The sequence below is a fragment of the Oryctolagus cuniculus genome, chromosome 6, assembly GCF_964237555.1.
Source record: "Oryctolagus cuniculus chromosome 6, mOryCun1.1, whole genome shotgun sequence".
NCBI classification, from domain to species: Eukaryota; Metazoa; Chordata; class Mammalia; order Lagomorpha; family Leporidae; genus Oryctolagus; species Oryctolagus cuniculus.
The window spans coordinates 103,633,036-103,655,441 of NC_091437.1; positions in this window are offsets into that span (position 1 = coordinate 103,633,036).

The window sequence follows — 22,406 nt, forward strand, 5'->3', positions numbered from 1 at the left end:
AAGTTATTATGCTGAGTATACGCTTCTATTTGCCATTTTCCAAATATAAAACCAAATGTAAACACACAAGATGGTTATATGATCCATGAATGTAAAAATTTTAACATCTTGCCTTTGTGTAGCTTCTATCAATCCCATTCTAGGATATATTTCCTTAGAAAACAAGCATCATTGCTGGTTTCTTTGAGTTTTCATAGATCCAAGACATATTTGCCACCTATGTTTCTTTTTTTTAACTTTTATTTAATAAATATAAATTTCCAAAGTACATCTTATGGATTACAATGGCTTTTCCCCCCATAACTTCCCTCCCACCCAAAACCCAAGCATCTCCTGCAACCTCTCCCATTCCATTCACATCAAGATTCATTTTCAATTCTCTTTATATACAGAAGATCAGTTTAGCATATATTAAGTAAAGATTTCAACAGTTTGCACCCACACAGAAACACAAAGTGTAAAATGCTGTTTGAGTACTAGTTATAGCATTAATTCACATTGTACAACACATTAAGGACAGGGATCCTACATGAGGAGTAAGTGCACAGTGCCTCCTGTTGTTGACTTAACAAATTGACACTCTTGTTTATGGTGTCAGTAATCACCCTAGGCTCTTGTCATGAGTTTCCAAGGCTATGGAAGCCTTTTGAGTTTGCCGACTCTTATCTTATTTAGACAAGGTCATAGTCAAAGTGGAAGTTCTCTCCTCCCTTCAGAGAAAGGTACCTCCTTCTTTGATGGCCCTGTTCTTTCCACTGGGATCTCACTCGCAGAGATCTTTCATTTAGTTTTTTTTGGTTTTTTGTTTGTTTGTTTGTTTGTTTTTGCCAGAGTGTCTTGGCTTTCCATGCCTAAAATAATCTCATGGGCTCTTCAGCCAGATCCGAATGCCTTAAGGGCTGATTCTGAGGCCAGAGTGCTATTTAGGACATCTTCCCTTCTATGCGTCTGCTGTGTATCGCGCTTCCCATGTTGGATCGTTCTCTCCTTTTTTATTCTATCACTTAGTATTATCAGACAGTAGTCTTGTTTATGTGATCCCTTTGCCTCTTAGTCCTATCATTAGGGTCAATTGTGAACAGAAATTTTTTCCATAATTTCTTTATCCAGTCTAATGTTGATGGTCATTTAGGTGGGTTCCAGGTCTTAGCTATTGTGAATTGAGCTGCAATAAACATTAAGGTGCAGACAGCTTTTTTTGTTTGCCAATTTAATTTCCTTTGGGTAAATTCCAAGGAGTGGGATGGCTGGGTTGTATTGTAGGGTTATATTCAGGTTGTTGAGGAATCGCCAAACTGACTTCCATAGATTCAATGCAATACCAATCAAAATAACAAAGACATTCTTCTCAGGTCTGGAAAAAATGTTGCTGAAATTCACATGGAGGCACAGGAAGACCTCGAATAGCTAAAGCAATCTTGTACAAAAAAAGCAAAGCCGGAAGCCTCACAATACCAGATTTCAGGACATACTACAGGGCAGTTGTAATCAAAACAGCATGGTACTGGTACAGAAACAGATGGATAGACCAATGGAACAGAATTGAAACACCAGAAATCAACCCAAACATCTACAGCCAACTTACATATGATCAAGGATCTAAAACCAATTCCTGGAGTAAGGACAGTCTATTCAATAAATGGTGCTGGGAAAACTGGATTTCCACATGCAGAAGCATGAAGCAAGACCCCTACCTTACACCTTACACAAAAATCCACTCAACATTGATTAAAGACTTAAATCTATGACCCAACACCATCAAATTATTAGAGAACATTGGAGAAACACTGCAAGATATTGGCACAGGCAAAGACTTCTTGGAAAAGACCCGGGAGGCACAGGCAGTAACAGCCAAAATTAGCAATTGGGATTGCATTAAATTGAGAAGTTTCTGTATGGCAAAAGAAACAGGAAAGTGAAGAGGCAACTGACAGAATGGGAAAAATATTTGCAAACTATGCAAGATAAAGGGTTAATAACCAGAATCTACAAAGAGATCAAGAAACTCCAAAACAACAAAGCACACAACCCTCTTAAGAGATGGGCCAAGGACCTCAATAGACATTTTTCAAAAGAGGAAATCCAAATGGCCAACAGGCACATGAAAAAATATTCAGGATCACTAGCCATCAGGCAAATGCAAGCCAAAACTACAATGAGATTTCACCTCACCCCAGTCAGAATGGCTCACAAACAGAAATCTACCAACAACAGATGCTGGCGAGAATGTGTGGAAAAATGGACACTAACCCACTGTTGGTGGGAATACAAACTGGTCAAGCCACTGTGGAAGTCAGTCCGGAGATTCCTCAGAAACCTGAATATAAACCTACCATACAAACCTATGTTTCAAACCAGTTTCTGTTTGTTTTAAGCATACTTAGCCTTTATCAGCTATATTATACAGTAAGAAACACAAGAATAGCTTTCTCTCTGGGATACATCAAGCAATGGAAGATGGCCCAAGACCTTGGGTCCCTGCACCCATGTGGGAGAACTGGAAGAATCTCTTGGCTCTTGGCATTGGTTCAGCACAGCTCCGGCTGTTGCAGCCATTTGGGGAGTAAACCAGCAGATGGAAGACTTGTCTCTCTGCTTCTGCATGTTTGTAACTCTGCCTTTCAAATGAATAAATAAATCTTTAAACCTAAAAATACTAAAAACACTAACATTATTATCTTCTTTTAACTGAGGAGAAAAGTGAGAGTCACAGAAGTTACACTCTTATCGAATATCAGAGTAACAGTATAAGAAGAATGAGCCAAAATTCAATTTGGATTCTTTACTACATTTTTCATCTTAAAGGTTATTCAATCACTATGAGACAACTCTTACAATAGACATATTTCTTAAGTTTTCCTCTTTAAATTATTTCAATGCCAATAAACTTTGTTTTTAAAATAATTCTCTGGTGGTACCCAAATTGTGGCTTAGTGGGTTAAGCTGCCTCAAAAATGCCAGCATCCCATATGGGCACCAGTTTAAGTCCTGGCTGCTCAACTTTTGAATCAGCTACATGCTAATGGGACTAGTAAGACAGCAGAAGATGGACAAGTGTTTGGGTTCCTGCTAGCCCTATGGGAGACCATGATGGAGTTCCAGTCTCCTGGCTTTGGCTTGGCACAGCCCTGGTCATTGTAGACATTTGAGGAGTGGATCAGTTGATAGAAGATCTCATCCTCATATTCTCTCTCTCTGTCTCTCTCTTTCTCTTTCTCTCTCTCTAACCCTGTCTTTTGCATAAATATGTAAATAAAGTTACATAGATAAATCTTTTAAAAATCTCTTTTGAAAGTTAACCATTTTATAAATTATATAAAATTTTCTGATAAAAATGAAAGTCCACCATAGCTCATGTAGCTCTTATCAAAAGAAAGGGAAAAAAGAACATAGTGAAGCATAATTTTTGAGCAAGATATTTATTTTGTATAAAAAGTGAGAAGACAGTGAGGTTTGCAAAAAAGAGAGAGGAAGGTACACAGACAGAAAGAGAGAGACATAATTAAAGAGAACTTCCATCCACTAGTTCACTATTCAGCAGTGGGGTTGGGGCTGGTTGAAACTAGGAGGAGAAATTAAATCCCAAGTCTCCCACTTGGGTGGCAGTGACCCAGCTACTTGAGACATCCCCCCAGAGTGCACATTAGTGGAAAGCTAGACTCTGGAGCAGATCTGGTAGTCAGACTCTGGCATTGTGTTACAGCAGGTGGATGTCCCAAGTGGCATCTTCTCCACTGGACACGTTCACTGCATATCTCTGTTTGACATTCTTTACTCATTGCTGGATTTAATATAAAAGTCAAGTCTGGTCGAGTGATTGAACTACATGCAAAAGACATTGTTCAGATCTTCTGAGAAAAATTTCCATTTGCATTTCTGACATATTCGTACAGTTTAATTTTCTATCAGATGATATGGATAATTCTAAATGTTAGAATTTTGCTGGTTTTTAAGAAAGTATACTTTATATACTTAAAATGTAAAATTATAATTTAAATTGATTAAAAATATAATTCCTAATTTTCCACCTCTCCCTTAAATTTCTTTTTGTCTATCTGTCCATGTATAAACCTATGCAAGGCAGAATTTTAAGTTAGCCCATCCAAACATCACACTCCTGTGAATACATGTGAAAAGGAGACTATTCAGTTGAACTTAACCCAAGCACATTAGCTTTTTAAAAGCTGAACAATTTCTCCAGTTGATAGTAGAAGGAGAAGTCAGAGGGACTCAAATAGTGCTGTTACTTTGAAGATGGAGAAGTCATGTGGGAAGAAATGTGGTGGGATCGAAGAGAAGAGGGTGCTCCTGTCTGACAGGTAGTAAAGAAACAGGACTAGAGACCAACAGACAGAAAGAAGTTGATTTCACCATGAGCTTAGAAGTGGATTCCTCATGCTGGCACTTTGGTATAGTGGGTTAAGCTTGCCACGATACTGGCATTCCTTATTGGAGTATTGATTAGAGTCCCAGCTGCCCCAATTCCTATTCAATTGCCAATTAATGCACCTGAAGGCAACAGAAGATGGTCCAGGTGCTTGGCCCCCAACACCATGTTTGAGACCAGGCTGGAGTTTCTAGCTCCTCGCTTCAGCCTGGCCCAGAGCTGGCTGCTGCAGCCATTTGGGGAGTGAACCAGCAGAAGGAACACCTCTTTCTCTGTCTCTCCCTCTCTCTCTCTGTCATTTTTTCATCCAAATAAAAAAAAATATTTTTTAAAAAGTAGATTCCTCCAGGAATCTCCCAATAAAACTCATCTCCAAGTAGAAAATTCAGTTCAGATTTCCCACATACAAAACTGTAGACTAGCCCACCCTCACCACTGCTATTTAACATAGTTCTGGAATTTTTAACTACAGCCATCAGACAAGAAAAAGAAATTAAAGGAATACAAATTGAGAAGGAAGAAGTCAAACTATCCCTCTTTGCAGACGATATGATTCTTTACTTAGAGGATCCAAAGAACTCTACTAAGAGACTATTGGAACTCATAGAGGAGTTTGGCAAAGTGGCAGAATATAAAATCAATGCACAAAACTCAACAGCCTTTGTATACACAAGCAATGCCATGGCTGAGAAAGAACTGCTAAGATCAATCCCATTCACAATAGCTACAAAAACAATCAAATACCTTGGAATAAACTTCACCAAGGACGTTGAAGATCTCTACGATGAGAATTACAAAACCTTAAAGAAAGAAATAGAAGAGGATACCAAAAAATGGAAAAATCTTCCATGCTCATGGATTGGAAGAATCAACATCATCAAAATGTCCATTCTCCCAAAAGCAATTTATAGATTCAATGCAATTCCAATCAAAATAACAAAGACATTCTTCTCAGGTCTAGAAAAAATGATGCTGAAATTCATATGGAGGCAAAAGAGACCTCGAATAGCTAAAGCAATCTTGTACAACAAAAACAAAGCCGGAAGCCTCACAATACCAGATTTCAGGACATACTACAGGGCAGTTGTAATCAAAACCGCATGGTACTGGTACAGAAACAGATGGATAGACCAATGGAACAGAATTGAAACACCAGAAATCATTGAAAACCTCTACAGCCAACTTATATTTGATCAAGGATCTAAAACCAATTCCTGGAGCAAGGACAGTCTATTCAATAAATGGTGCTGGGAAAACTGGATTTCCACGTGCAGAAGCATGAATCAAGACCCCTACCTTACACCTTACACAAAAATCCACTCAACATGGATTAAAGACTTAAATCTATGACCTGACACCATCAAGTTATTAGAGAACATTGGAGAAACCGTTCAAGATATTGGCACAGGCAAAGAGTTTCTGGAAAAGACCCAGGAGGCACAGGCAGTCAAAGCCAAAATCAACTATTGGGATTGCATCAAACTAAGAAGTTTCTGTACTGCAAAAGAAACAGTCAAGAGAGTGAAGAGACAACTGACAGAATGGGAAAAAATATTTGTGAACTATACAACAGATAAAGGGTTAATAACCAGAATCTACAAAGAAATCAAGAAACTCCACAACATCAAAACAAACAACCCACTTAAGAGATGGGCCAAGGACCTCAATAGACATTTTTCAAAAGAAGAAATCCAAATGGCCAACAGGCACATGAAAAAATGTTCAGGATCACTAGCAATCAGGGAAATGAAAATCAAAACCACAATGAGGTTTCACCTCACCCCGGTTAGAATGGCTAATATTCAGAAATCTACCAACAACAGATCCTGGCGAGGATGTTTGGAAAAATGGACAGTAACCCACTGTTGGTTGGAATGCAAACTGGTCAAGCCACTATGGAAGTCAGTCTGGAGATTCCTCAGAAACCTGAATATAACAATACCGTTCGACCCAGCCATCCCACTCCTTGGAATTTACCCAAAGGAATTTAAATTGGCAAACAAAAAAGCGGTCTGTACCCTAATGTTCATTGCAGCACAATTCACAATAGCCAAGACCTGGAACCAACCTAAATGCCCATCACGGTAGACTGGATAAAGAAATTATGGGATATGTACTCTTTAGAATACTATACCGCAGTAAGAAAAAATGAAATCCAGTCATTTGCAACAAAATGGAGGAATCTGGAACACATCATACTGAGTGAAATAAGCTAGTCTCAAAGGGACAAATATCATATGTTCTCCCTGATCGGTGACAACTGACTGAACACCACAAAGGAAACCTGTTGAAGTGAAATCGACACTATGAGAAATGGTGACTTGATCAGCATAGCCCTGACTATTAATGAACAACTTAATACATTATCCCTCTTAGTATTTTTTTTTTGTTTTTTTTCTACTTAATATGACTGGTTTAATTCTGTAATTAATACACAGTTATTCTTAAGTGTTGAAATTTAACTGAAATGTGATCCCTGGTAAACATAAGAGTGGGGATAAGAGAGGGAAGAGATGTACAATCTGGGACATGCTCAAGCTGACTTGCCCCAAATGGGAGAGTTAGACACATACCAGGGGATTCCAATTCAATCCCATCAAGGTGGCATGTACCAATGCCATCTCACTAGTCCCAGTGATCAATTTCAGGTCACAACTGATCATAATGAAAGGACTAAGAGTCAAAGGGAGCACATAAACAAGTCTAGTACCTGCTAATACTAACCGATAGAATAAATAAAGGTAAGAGTGATCCAACATGGGAAACGAGATACACAGCAGACTCATAGAATGGCAGATGTCCTAAACAGCACTCTGGCCTCAGAATCAGCCCTCAAGGCATTCGGATCCTGCTGAAAAGCCCATGAGAGTATTTCAGGCATGGAAAGCCAAGACACTCTGGCAAAAAAAAAAAAAAAAAAAAAAAAAAAAGAAAAAAAAACACAAAACCTAAATGAAAGATCTCTGTAAGTGAGATCCCAGTGGAAAGAACAGGTCTTCAAAGAAGGAGGTACCTTTCTCTGAAGGGAGGAGAGAACCTCCACTTTGACTATGACCTTGTCTAAAGAAGATAAGAGTCGGAGAACTCAAGGGGCTTCCATAGCCTTGGAAACTCATGACTGGAGCATAGGGAGATTACTGATGCCATAAACAAGAATGTCAATTTGTAAAGTCAACAACAGGAGTCACTCCTCATGTAGGATCTCTGTCCTTAATGTGCTGTACATTGAGATTTCATGCTATAACTAGTACTCAAACAGTATATTTCACTTTGTGTTTCTATGGGGGTGCAAACTGTTGAAATCTTTACTTAATGTATACTAAACTGATCTTCTGTAAAAAAAAAAAAAAAAAAGAAAGAAAAGAAATTATCAATTCCCAACTTGACTCTCACTGGGATTAAACATGACAATAGGTCTGATCTGATTTCATCATCATTTAAAAAATCATCTATTATTTTTCACTTTATGTTTCTGTGTGGGAGCAAACTGTTGAAATCTTTACTTAATGTATGCTAAACTGATCTTCTGTATATAAAGAGAATCGAAAATGAATCTTGATGTGAATGGAAGGGGAGAGGGAGTGGGAAAGGGGAGGGTTGCGGGTGGGAGGGACGTTATGGGGGGGAAGCCATTGTAATCCATAAGCTGTACTTTGGAAATTTATATTCATTAAATAAAAGTTAAAAAAAAACTGTAGACTAAAGAATAAATTAAATTGAGCTGTAAAATTTGTGTTAATTCATCTAGAAACAAGACAAATCTAACAAACTATCTAATATTTCTTTAAAAATCATTTTAATAAATTCATAATTATATCTGCCATGATATGATCCCAATATTGCTAAACCAACTAGGAGCATGAGCTACCAGTCATGACAAAAGTAAAATCAAGTATTATTTACGGGTAAAAAGTCATTATTGAACTCTCATCATGCACCAAGTCATGATTAGGCAATAATAATGCAAATGTGCCATGAAGACTTAATGGGAGATAGAAGTGAAAACAAAAATTGTTGCAAAGTTTCATGAATAAAAATTATGAAACACTTTACAATATGAAGACAACACCAAAAGTACATATTTATTTCATGTCTGATAAACATATGAAGAGATGCTCTTGGAATTATTTGTTATTAAAATACTCTTATCAGAATTTATTAGGTGTTATTAAAGATGTCCACTTCTTTTACTCTGCCTGCTTTACCATGATTCTTTCCCTTATTGGTGTCCAGACAAAATTGTTATATAATACATTGATTCTTATTTTATATCATTTAATCCATATAAGAAGAATCCCCTCAAAATATTAACATTCCAGAACAGCTTTTGCATCTTGTTTTGCACCATTTCTAACACAGGTAGTCAAATGAATTTAAAAAGGCATTCAAAAAATTCTAAGAACAGAATTTGAAGTTGACCAGAGATATCCGTAACATGAAATCAAGATCAATTTAACACTGAGAGTAATAACATATTAAAAAGTTTAACAAGTTTAACAAAATGCTATTTTTAAAATGAAGGTTTGATTCATTCAAATATTAATATGTAAGCATGGGATTTTTTAATATAGCTAATTATATGCTGAAAATAATGGACATGTCATTCATCATCAGTGAACTATGTGAGAGCTTTTATTCTGTCTCAGAAAGGACTTTTCTATACAATTGTTTAGGAAATCATTGAAACTACTTGTGTATAACATGAAACAAAAAAGTTCATGCCATTTGTACTTTAAATATTTATCAGTGGTGTCTAACAAGATATTAAAATTACAAGGTGCTTGTAAATATTAGCCAAAATTCACAGCTTTTTTTATACTGTACATACAAACAGAGCCTGTTATTTTATTGTCAGTCTATTTAGTATATTTAACAATTAGTTTAATACTTAGACTTATTCACGACAAAAGACAGAAGGGCTGCCAATCTCCAGTATGGCAGAGAGATCACTCATACCCCCAGGCTAGTGAGTTATATTTTATTTTCTTTGACCTCTTTCTGAAATGATTGTAAGATCGTTTGAAGTAAAGGTTGAGCATTGCCATCATCCACTCTGATTTCACATCTCTAATTAGGCCAAATGAATTCTAATCAAAATATTACAAAAAGAAAAAAAGAATGTTAAAATGCCCTGAAACAAGCAGATTTCTCGATAATAACACATAAATGGTAAAAATAATGAATTAAATTATCTCACTCGAATGACCTTGTGTATACCTAAATAAAGTCATACAGAATAAAAAATTGTACAGTGCTGCTGACCTTGTGATAGCCAAGCAAAATGAACTAGTTCAAAGTTCCTTTCAAATAAAGAGAACATAATTCAAAAAAGAAAGAACAAAAGGAGAAAGAAAAGAAGGAAAGTAGGAAGATCTTTACATAAGTGCATATTATTTTCTATTGATTACTATTTAGTGAGAAGGTGCTAAGGTATTTTAATATAATTTTAATAAACAAAGTTATAAAATAGGAAAAATGAGTACCTATTTAATATTTTATTAAATTGATACAATATTTTATAGAGAACAGTATTGCAAATATGCTATTGTTAAATAACCATTTTTAGAAGTTGAAAGCATAACTCATACAAATATTAAATGAACCTAGTTCAAAATGTCTTTCAGTCTGATAAACATTAAGAATAAAACCCTTGGTGATGGCTCACTCTCCCAGGGAAGAGAGGTCCAACTTGGAAAAATGAAGTCATTGCTTCTTTTCTGAGTTTCAAAATAAACTTTTGCAGCAATACTATGAGTCAATTGTCTCGTAAATATGACTTCCTAGTTAAGAATTAGAAAAATATCATAGATAATACTTGCAGTCTATTGGGACAGAGTGTGTTTTGAAATGAGGGAGGAAAAGGGTTAAAGTCAGAGATGGAGGTAGACAGGTGTTTGACAGGTAAGCCTTAGAAAGCCTGAATCCACATTGGAAGGGCACACCTGAATGCTTGCATCCTACTGCTGGCTCTGCTCTTGAGCTCTGCCTTCCAGCTCCCAGCACAGCCTAAGAAGCAGCAGTGATGGCTTAAATACCTGAATCCCTGCCAGTCACTTGGACTGAGTTCAGAGAGCCTGGTTCACTTGAGAAGGGAATCAGCAGATCGGAGCTTTTTCTGTTGTGCGCTAGTCTCTCTCTCTCTCTCTCTCTCTCTCTCTCTCTCTCTCTCTCTCTCTCCTCCCTGTCTCTCTAAATAAATCAAAATGCAAAACTTTAAAAAAAATCAAAAAATCAAATATTTGTGGGAAGAGATGTGTGATAGAAAAACCTAAATGGGAAAACTGGTTTTTGCTGCTTAGGGCAATGTGGTACTTCCAAAGTGACAAAATGGGATTATCTCGGGGCTGGGGCCCTGGCTCACTTGGTTAATCCTCCACCTGCAGCACAGGCATCCCATATGGGCACTGGGTTCTAGACCTGGTTGCTCTTCTTCTAGTCCAGCTCTCTGCTGTGGCCTGGGAAGGCAGTGGAGGATGGCCCAGGTGCTTGGGCCCCTGCACCCGCATGGGAGACCAGGAGGAAGCACCTGGCTCCTGGCTTCGGATCAGTGTAGCTCTGGCCGTAGCGACCATTTGGAGAGTGAACCAACAGAAGGAAGACCTAAAAAAAAAAAAAAAAAAAAAAAAAGAGGGATTAGCTGAGAGAAGGCCAAAATTGGACTGGATGGGCTTGTAAAACACCCTAGATCCCTTTGCTCATATGTAGTATTTAAAACACTGGCTATCTTGATTATCTGGACTCAGCACCACTTTATAGTCTTAAAAGTATCAAGGATCTCATGGAGCCATAATATTTACTGTAATAGAAATTCAACATCTAATACTTAGTGCATCAGAAATTCAAACAAAATTTTAATTTTTTTTTTTTTTGACAGGCAGAGACTGTGAGAGAGAGAGAGAGAGAGAGACAGAGAGAAAGGTCTTCCTTTTTCCGTTTGTTCAACCCGCAAGTGGCTGCTACGGCTGGCACGTTGCGGCAGGCACACTGTAGCCAGTGCGCTGCACTGATAGGAAGCCAGGAGCCAGGTGCTTCCTCCTGGTCTCCCATGCAGGTGCAGGGCCCAAGGACCTGGGCCATCCTCCACTGTACTCCCGGGCCATAGCAGAGAGCTGGACTGGAAGAGGGACAACTGGGACAGAATCCGGTGCCCCAACTGGGACTAGAACCCGGGGTGCCAGCACCGCAGGCGGAGGATTAGCCTAGTGAGCCGTGGCGCCGGCCACAAAATTTTAATGTTAACATAAAAAGCATACTATTTAAAGAACAGTAATTTTTTTTTCCAAAAAGAGTGATATACAAAGGGCTTTGGTAAATATTTTCTCAAGTTCTTTGATTTCTGGCATGGTAGAGAGCAGCTGGCTTTCCATAATCGGCTTCTTCACAAAATAACAATTCTGCTAAAGTTTCCTACAATTGAAGAATTTCAAGCCACAACCAGGCATAATACTGCAAATACAGGGGTATTATAACTATGGATTTTTTTTAATAATTGAGAATATTCTTCTATAGTACTATATCAATAGACAACAAGTGGAATTTATGTATAGATATCTCATCTTACAAAACTGAAACTTTGTACCTTAGGAATAACAACTCTCCATTTCCCCCCTGTTGTTAGCCCTGGGCAACTAATATCTGTTTCAATAGCTTTATTTACTATGATTCCTAACATAAGTGGTATCATGCAAAATTCTTGTTTTTATGAAAGGCTTCTTTCATTTGTTTGTTCTCAAGATACATGCATGTAGTTGCCAATGGCAGGAATTCCTTCCCCTTTAACGTTGAATAGAATTCTATTACATATAGCACATTGTTTTTATTCATTCATTCATCAGTGAAAAATTTAGATTGTTTTCCCAATTCAGGTTTGTGAATAATGTAGCAAAGAAAATGGGAATGCAACTATTCCATTGTGATCCTGATTTGAATCCTTCTTTCTTATTTAAATTTTGATTAAGAATTACAATCACGGGGATTATGATGTGGCATAGTAGGCTAAGCGTCTGCCTGTGGCATTGGCATTCCATACGGGCGCCAGTTTGTGTCCCAGCTGCTCCTCTTCCCATCCAGCTCTCCACTCATTGCCTGGGAAAGCAGTAGAAGACGGCCCAAGTGCTCGCATCTGTTTACTAACAGACCTGCAAACACATTGTGGATAACGCTTCGTGAAAAGTGTTTATTTAATGCACCTGATGTTTAGGAGAAAATGTTATAGTTGGGTCAAATACACATCTATGTGGAACTCTGCCCTTACTTACCTGTGTAACCTTCAGTAAGAAATGTCACCTCTTTGGTCCATCTTCCTTTGAGCAGTGAGTGCAGTACTATTGCTTTCATATGCTCTACGGGGTTTGGGGGATGATACTTGAAAACAAAGAGGGCTCATTATAGGTGGAGAGGCAATATTTATTTTACCTGAATACTATAAATTTCTGAGCCAAATTTCATTGGTTTGGACTCACTTCATTGTAATTACTGCCCCTAAATTTGCTTCCACTCAGATTTCTTCTTTCCCTACAGTAACTTAGCCATTTTCTTCATAGATGTGTTTCTTCCCATGTGTTTCTTCCTAAACCTGAGGACTTCTGGTAACTTCTTCTTCCTACCTTACCCTCGCAGGGTTTTACCTTGTCCTCTCAACCCTTTTGGAATGACCTGGTCTCCAGTCTCTGTTGCAGCCTTGTGACTGTACGCTCCTCCACAAGCTGCCAGTCCTGGACTCCTGTGTTAGGAGTTCTGTTCTCCACATTCTTCTGGCACATGTGAGTTTCTTGAATTTGCTCTCTGAGGGTTGGGGAGTCACAAACGAAGGCAGTTGTGTGATTGGCTTGTTGAGGAAACTTGGAAGTTTAAGAGCATGGGGCTTGGGAGCTTGTACTAAATCTCTCTGAGCCTGTTTCCTCATTTGTAAAGAAGTATAATTTACCTACTTAAAGGGGTTCCTTAAGGATTAGTGAGCACAAGCACTTATATAGTATCTAAAGCACAATAGGTACTTAGGTAGTAGCAACCACTATTTTTATTTTCTAGGGAAAATTCATACCCATAGAGCAGATGTGGAAGCCACCTAATGCCAGCAGATGAATCTTAAAAACTGGCAAAAATATCCTTTTGGATAGATATACAGAAAAGCTGTGGCACAATATAATATTTCTATTTTTCAAGTTTTGAAGAATTCCTGTATTTTTTTAACTGAATTATTTTTCAGTCCAGGCGACAGTGTAAAATGGTTTCTATTTCTCCATATTTTTAAAATTTTTTATTAAATATAAATTTCCAAAGTACAGTTTATGGATTACAATGGTATCCCCCTGCCATAATTTCCCTCCCAATCTCACCCCTCCCATCTCCCGCTCCCTCTCCCATTCCATTCACATCAAGATTCATTTTCAATTATCTTTATATACAGAAGATTGACTTAGTATATATTAAGTAAAGATTTCATCAGTTTTCACCCACACAGAAACACAAAGTGTAAAATACTGTTTCAGTACTAGTTATAGCATTACTTCACATTGGACAACACATTAAGGACAGATCCCACATGAGAAGTAATTACACAGTGACTCCTGTTGTTGACTTAACAATTTGACACTCTTGGTTATGGTGTCAGTAATCTCCCTAGGCCCTAGTCATGAGTTGCCAAGGCTATGGAAGCCTTTTGAGTTTGCCGACTTCAATCTTATTCTGACAGGGTCTTAGTCAAAGAGGAAGTTCCCTCCTCCCTTCAGAGAAAGGTACCTCCTTCTTTGATGGCCCTGTTCTTTCCACTGGGATCTCACTCATGGAGATCTTCCATTTAGGTTTGGTTTTTTTTTTTTTTTTTTTTTTTTTTTTTTCCAGAGTGTCTTGGCTTTCCATTCCTAAAATACTCTCATGGCTCTTCAGCCAGATCCAAATGCCTTAAGGGCTGATTCTGAGGCCTGAGTGCTATTTAGGACATCTGCCATTCTATGAGTCTGCTGTGTATCCCATTTCCCATGATGGATCGTTCTCTCCCTTTTTGATTCTATCAGTTAGTATTAGGAGACACTAGTCTTGTTTGTGTGATCCCTTTGACTCTTAGACCTATCAGTGTGATCAATTGTTTACTGAAATTGATCACTTGGACTAATGAGATGGCATTGGTACATGCCACCTTGATGAGATTGTATTGGAATCCCCTAGAACATTTCTAACTCCACCATTTGGGGCAAGTCAGCTTGAGCATGTCCCAAATTGTACATCTCCTCTCTCTCTTATTCCCACTCTTATATTTAACAGGGATCACCTTTCAGTTAAATTTAAACACCTAAGAATAATTGTGTGTTAATTACAGAGTTCAACCAATAGTGGTAGAACAAAACAAAGAGAAAATACTAAAATGGATAAAGTATTACATTGTACATCAACAGGACAAGAGCTGATCAAGTCACTGTTTCTCATAGTGTCCATTTCACTTCAACAGGTTTCCCCTTTGGTGCTCAGTTAGTTGTTGCCGATCAGGGAGAACACATGATATTTGTCCCTTTGGGACTGGCTTAATTCACTCAGCATAATGTTTTCCAGATTCCTCCATCTTGTTGCAAATGACCGGATTTCATTGTTTTGACTGCTATATAGTATTCTATAGAGTACATGTCCCATAATTTCTTTTTTTTTTTTGAATTTTTTTTAACTTTTATTTAATGAATATAAATTCCCAAAGTACGATTTATGGATTACAATGGCTTCCCCCACACCACTACCATCCCCTTTCCCACTCCCTCTCCCCTTCCATTCACATCAAGATTCATTTTCGATTATCTTAATATACAGAAGATCAGCTTAGTATACATTAAGTAAGGATTTCAACAGTTTGCTCTCACACAGAAACATAAAGTGAAAACTAATAGATGATTTTTTTTTAAATGATGATGAAATCAGATCAGACCTATTGTCATGTTTAATCCCAGTGAGAGTCAAGTTGGGAGTTGATAATTTCTTTTTTTTTTTTTTTTTTTACAGAGGATCAGTTTAGTGTACATTAAGTAAAGATTTCAACAGTTTGCACCCCCATAAAAACACAAAGTGAAATATATTGTTTGAGTACTCGTTATAGCATTAAATCTCAATACACAGCACATTAAGGACAGAGATCCTACATGAGGAGTAAGTGCACAGTGACTCCTGTTGTTGACTTTACCAATTGACACTCCTGTCTATGGCATCAGTAGTCTCCCTATGCTCCGGTCATGAGTTTCAAAGGCTATGGAAGCCCTCTGAGTTCTCCGATTCTTATCTTGTTTAGACAAGGTCATAGTCAAAGTGGAGGTTCTCTCCTCCCTTCAGAGAAAGGTACCTCCTTCTTTGAAGACCTGTTCTTTCCACTGGGATCTCACTCACAGAGATCTTTTGCCAGAGTGTCTTGGCTTTCCATGCCTGAAATACTCTCATGGGCTTTTCAGCCAGATTGGAATGCCTTTAGGGCTGATTCTGAGGCCAGAGTGCTATTTAGGACATCTGCCATTCTATGAGTCTGCTGAGTATCTCACTTCCCATGTTGGATCACTCTCCCCTTTATTTATTCCATCGGTTAGTGTTAGCAGGTACTAGACTTGCTTATGTGCTGCCTTTGACTCTTAGTCCTTTCATTATGATCAATTGTGAACTGAAATTGATCACTTGGAATAGTGAGATGGCATTGGTACATGCCACCTTGATGGGATTGAATTGGAATCCCCTGGTATGTTTTTAACTCTACCATTTGGGGCAAGTCAGCTTGAGCATGTCCCAAATTATACATCTCTTCCCTCTCTTATTCCCACTCTTATGTTTAACAGGGATCACATTTCAGTTAATTTTTAACACTTAAGAATAACTGTGTATTAATTACAGAATTAAACGAGTCATATTAAGTAGAACAGACAAAAAAACTACTAAGAGAGATAATGTAGTAAGTTGTTCATTAACAGTCAGGGCTATGCTGATCAAGTCACCGTTTCCCATAGTGTCCACCTCACTTCAACAGGTTTCCTTTTTGGTGTTCAGTCTGTTGTCACCGATCAGGGAGAACATATGGTATTTGTCCCTTTGGGACTGGCTTATTTCACTCAGCATGATGTGTTCCAGATTCCTCCATTTTGTTGCAAATGACTGGATTTCGTTGTTTCTTACTGCGGTATAGTATTCTAAAGAGTACATATCCCATAATTTCTTTATCCAGTCTACTGTTGATGGGCATTTAGGTTGGTTCCAGGTCTTGGCTATTGTGAATTGAGCTGCAATAAACACTAAGGTGCAGACAGCTTTTTTTGTTTGCCAATTTATTTTCCTTTGGGTAAATTCCAAGGAGTGGGATGGCTGGGTCGAACGGTATTGTTATATTCAGGTTTCTGAGGAATCTCCAGACTGACTTCCATAGTGGCTTGACCAGTTTGCATTCCAACCAACAGTGGGTTAGTGTCTCTTTTTCCCCACATCCTCTCCAGCATCTGTTGTTGGTAGATTTCTGAATTTGAGCCATTCTAACTGGGGTGAGGTGAAACCTCATTGTGGTGATGATTTGCATTTGCCTAATGGCTAGTGATCTTGAACATTTTTTCATGTGCCTGTTGGCCATTTGGATTTCTTCTTTTGAAAAATGTCTATTGAAGTCCTTGGCCCATCTCTTTAGTGGGTTGTTTGTTTTGATGTTGTGGAGTTTCTTGATTTCTTTGTAGATTCTGGTTATTAACCCTTTATCTGTTGTGTATTTTGCGAATATTTTTTACCATTTTGTTGATTGCCTCTTCACTTTCCTGACTGTTTCTTTTGCAGTACAGAAACTTCTTAGTTTGATGCAATCACAAATGTTAATTTTGGCTTTGACTGCCTGTGCCTCCAGGGTCTTTTCTAGGAAGTCTTTGCTGGTACCTATATCTTGCAGGGTTTCTCCAATGCTCTCTAATAATTTGATGGTGTCAGGTCATAGATTTAAGTCTTTAATCCATGTTGAGTGAATTTTTCTGTAAGGTGAAAGGTAGGTGTCCTTCTTCATGATTCTATGGAAATCCAATTTTCCCAGCACCATTTATTGAATAGACTGTCCTTACTCCAGGGATTAGTTTTAGATCCTTGATCAAATATAAGTTGGCTGTAGATGTTTGGATTGATTTCTGGTTTCTATTCTGTTCCATTGATTTTCTGGTTTCTATTCTGTTCCATTGGTCTATCCATCTGTTTCTGTACCAGTACCATGCTGTTTTGATTACAACTGCCCTGTAGTATGTCCTGAAATCTGGTATTGTGATGCCTCCGGCTTTGTTTTTGTTGTACAAGATTGCTTTAGCTATTCGAGTTCTCCTGTGTCTCCATATGAATTTCAGCATCATTTTTTCCAGATCTGAGAAGAATGTCTTTGGTATCTTGATTGGTATCGCATTGAATCTGTAAATTGCTTTTGGGAGAATGGACATATAGATGATATTGATTCTTTTTTTTTTTATAAAATGTCTTTATTTTTTATTTATTTATTTTTTTGACAGGGAGAGTGGACAGAGAGAGAGACAGAGAGAAAGGTCTTCATTTTCCGCTGGTTCACCTCTGCAATGGCCGCCGCAGCCAGTGCACTCCGGCCACTGGCGCAGCACACTGATCCGAAGCCAGGAGCCAGGTACTTCTCCTGGTCTCCCATGGGGTGCAGGGCCAAGTACTTGGGCCATCCTTCACTGCAATCCCTGGCCACAGCAGAGAGCTGGCCTGGAAGAGGGGCAACCAGGACAGAATCTGGTGCCCCGAAAGCGACTAGAACCCGGTGTGCTGGCGCTGCAAGACGGAGAATTAGCATAGTGAGCCACGGTGCCGGCCCAATTATATTGCTTCTTCCAATCCATTAGCATGGAAGATTTTTCCATTTTTTGGTATCCTCTTCTATTTCTTTAAGGTTTTGTAATTTTCATCGTAGAGATCTTTAACGTCCTTGGTTAAGTTTATTCCAAGGTATTTTATTGTTTTTGTAGCTATTGTGAATTGGATTGATCTTAGAAGTTCTTCCTCAGCCGAGGCATTGCCTGTGTATACAAAGGCTGTTGATTTTTGTTCATTGATTTTATATTCTGCTACTTTGTCAAACTCTTCTATGAGTTCCAATAGGATCTTACTAGAGTTCTTTGGATCTCCTAAATAAAGAATCATATTATCTGCAAAGAGGGATACTTCTAGTTCTTCCTTTCCAATTTGTATCCCTTTAATTTCTTTTTCTTGCCTAATAGCTCTGTCTAAAACTTCCAGAACTATATTGAATAGCAATGGTGAGAGTGGGCATCCCTGTCTGGTACCAGATCTCAGTGGAAATGCTTCCAACTTTTCCCCATTCAATAGGATGTTGGCCGTGGTTTTTTCATAAATTGCTTTGATTGTATTGAGGAATGTTCCTTCCATACCCAGTTTGCTTAGAGTTTTCATCAAGAAAGGGTGTTGAATTTTATCGAATGCTTTCTCGGCATCTGTTGAGATAATCATATGGTTTTTCTTCGCAGTCTGTTAATATGGTTTATCTCATTGATTGTTTGCGAACATTGAACCATCCCTGCCTACCAGGGATAAATCCCACTTTGTCCTAGTGGATGATCTTTCTGATGTGTTCTTGCATTTTATTGGCCAGAATTTTATTGAGGATTTTTGCATCTATGTTCATCTGGGATATTGGTCTGTAATTCTCTTTCAATGCTGCATCTTTTTCCAGTTTAGGGATTAAGGTGTTGCTGGCTTCATAAAAAGAATTTGGGAGGATTCCCTCTTTTTCAATTGTTCTGAATAGTTTGAGAAGAATTGGAGTTAGTTCTTCTTTAAATGTCTGGTAGAATTCAGCAGTGAATCCGTCTGGTCCTGGGCTTTTCTTTGTTCGGAGGGCTTTTATTACTGTTTCAATGTCTGTCTCAGTTATGGGTCTGTTTAGGTTTTCTATGTCTTTCTGGTTCAATTTAGGTAGGTTACATGTGTCCAGGAATCTATCCATTTCTGATAGATTTCCCTGTTTGCTGGCATACAAGTCCTTGTAGTAATTTCTGATGATTCTTTTTATATCTTTGGTGTCTGTTGTTACGTTTCCTTTCTCATCTCTGATTTTATTTCTCCATATTTCTGCCAACATGTTACCTTTTAAAAAATAAATAAGTCACTCTAACATTTGTGAGGTAATATCTTACTGTGATTTTGATTTAAATAAGTGGAAACATATCCCATATCTGTGGATTGGAAGACAGTATTATTAAAATTATTTTATATTCTAAAGCAATTTCTAGATTCAATGAAAATCCCAATAGTACTTTTTACATAAACAGAAAAAATGATCCTAAAATGCATATGGAACCAAATGGATCCTAAATAGCTAAATCTTGAGAAAAAACAGTTAGAAGACAGTTGTAGTTTCTTAACCATATGGTGTTACATCATAATTACATCATAGCTCAATGATTCATTTTGTACTTACTGGTGTTTTTACTCGCACATTTTGTAACTAATCACTTGCAAAATATTGGTCTGCTGCTGGCTCTGCTGTGGTAAAGAGTAAATTAACTGAAATTACAGATTGGTACCACTGCCTTGATCTGTTCTGAGTTGGTCTCCACTCTACCCCCATTGCCTTTACACCACTGTAGTGATCTAGTGAATCCAAAGGATCCCATGTATCCCAGAAGAAATATAGAGCAATAAAAAGAACTTTGGTTTTGGAAGAGTTCATAGAAAAAAATAGGTCTGCGTGGCTCAGCTGTGAGTGAGTGCCAACCATGTGTACAAGTGACCATGCGGTTCCCTTCATATTTTAGTTGCTACATATGAAGGAGTTTGAGAGATCATGTAGATAAGATAAACCTCATAACAAATCACATAAGAACTAGACAAATTTTTCATTTGCCAAGATTATATTTAGGGTACAGGCGCTGTGGCATGGTAGGTTAAGCCTCCACCTGCCGCGCTGCCATCCCATGTGGTGCCAGTTTTTGAGTCCCAACTGCTCCACTTTGGATCCAGCTTTCAAATAAATAAATAAATCTTTAAAAACAATTTGAATATATACATGTTTTATAATTTAAGATTTTATGAAATTTTGAAAAGTCTTATAATCAATGACATTATCACGGATGGACAGGTGTCTATCATGATGTAATTAGGTTAGAGTATAATTTTCTTTTGTTTTCTTTTTTCCAAGAAAAATAAAGTGAGAGACAGAAAGAGAGAGAGGGGAGAGAGAGAGAGGGAGAGAGAGAGAGAGAGAGAGAATGTTCCTAATGGCTGATTCACTCGCTAAATCCCCAGAACAGCTGACACAGGGACAGGCCAAAGCCAGAAGCTAGGAATTAAATCTAAGTCTCCCACATGGCTGGTAGAGACCCAGTCACTTGAGATACTACCTGTGGCCTCCTAGGTTTTGCACTGGGAGAAAGCCGGAATCACTATCGGAGCCAGGGCAGAGTATATTTTTTAAAAGCAGGAAAACATAACACATCCAAATATGAAATTTAAAAGTATTTAAAGTTCTTTCAATTCATTAATTAATGAAATAACCAGCAAATTGTTCAAAACACTTTGATAGGCTGTTTGAAGATAATGTGAGTGTGTGTGTAAGTGATCTGGAATGCTGAGATGAATTAACTAATGGATGCAAAACTAATTTTTATCTACAAGGCGATAAAATATAATTTGGTACACTCATTTTTAGTATCAGGCAGAAATTTATCTCTACCACACAAGATGTGATTTTATTTGTGTAGACAAAGTAATTTTCTTTCATTTCCTACGTTTACTGCAGTAGGGCTGTAGAATAATCCAGGTAATAGAAAGATAAACAGCTGTGCACACCTCCAGAGAATCAGAAAATCTTTAGTCTATCCTCAATAATGTACACAACCATACTGGAGTGGATACCCATAAATTTCCTTTAACACTTCCAAATCTGGACAGTTTTCTTGATAGCTGACATTGCCTGACCATAGTCAACTATAAAAGTCACCAACACCAAAACATGGTGTTGAATAGGTGTTGGAGATGAGCAATGAAATCCCAGAGAGAAAAATAGAGCACTAACAACTATAAATCAATCAGTGATTTTGAAAGAGTTATAGTGGTCACAAGGGATTTGAGAGGAGGAAGAGATGAATAGGCAAACTATAGAGGATTTTTGGGGTGATACAATTATTCTGCATGACACTCTAATAGTCTATATTTATTTATGTTTTTCAAAACCCATCAAATGTGTGACAACCAAGAGTGAATGCAACAGGACAATATGGATTTGCGGAGATGCTGTGTCAGTGTGTAGGTTAATTGATTATACCAAATATACCACTGTGATGCTGAAATGGTGGAGGGTTTTATGTGTTGGGGACAGGGAGACAACAGCATCAATGTAAATAAGATTGTTCAGACAATAAGATGATGAAAAAAAGAGGATTTGCAGTAAGATTCTGATTTACTGAGACTGAAAATTAAGAAGAGAACTATATGGTATTTAGTTGATGAGTAACCAGGATTGTTATATGGTGCCCAGGTCCCATCCAAATGCAAGCTTTATGAACAAATAGTAAATAATAAAATCTTCCAATTGGCTCTGATATAAGATTGGGTGACATTTTTTCTAAACCAAAATATCATGCTGGTCTCTCTATGTCAAATCAATATCTCAATTTAAAAGATAAAAGTATACTGTAAGATTTGATTAGCATATTAGTACATTTTGATGTATGAGAGATATTCAAAAACTTCATGAAAATGCACATTGTATTTTAATTCTGTTTTCATGAACTGTTTGAAACAACCTCATATAAGCAAAATATTTATTTCTTTTGGAAGACTTATTGTTTATTTCAAATACAGAGCCACAGAGACAGATAGATAGATCTTCCATCCACTGGTTCACTCCCAAAACGGCCAAAATAGTCAGCTTTGAGCCAGAAGGAAGCCAAAAGCCATGAATTCCATCCTGGTTGCCCACATAGGTGGCAGGGCCAAATACTTGGGTCATCTTATCCTGTCTTCCCAGTGCAATAGCAGGAAGCTGGATTGGGAGCAGGCAGCCAGA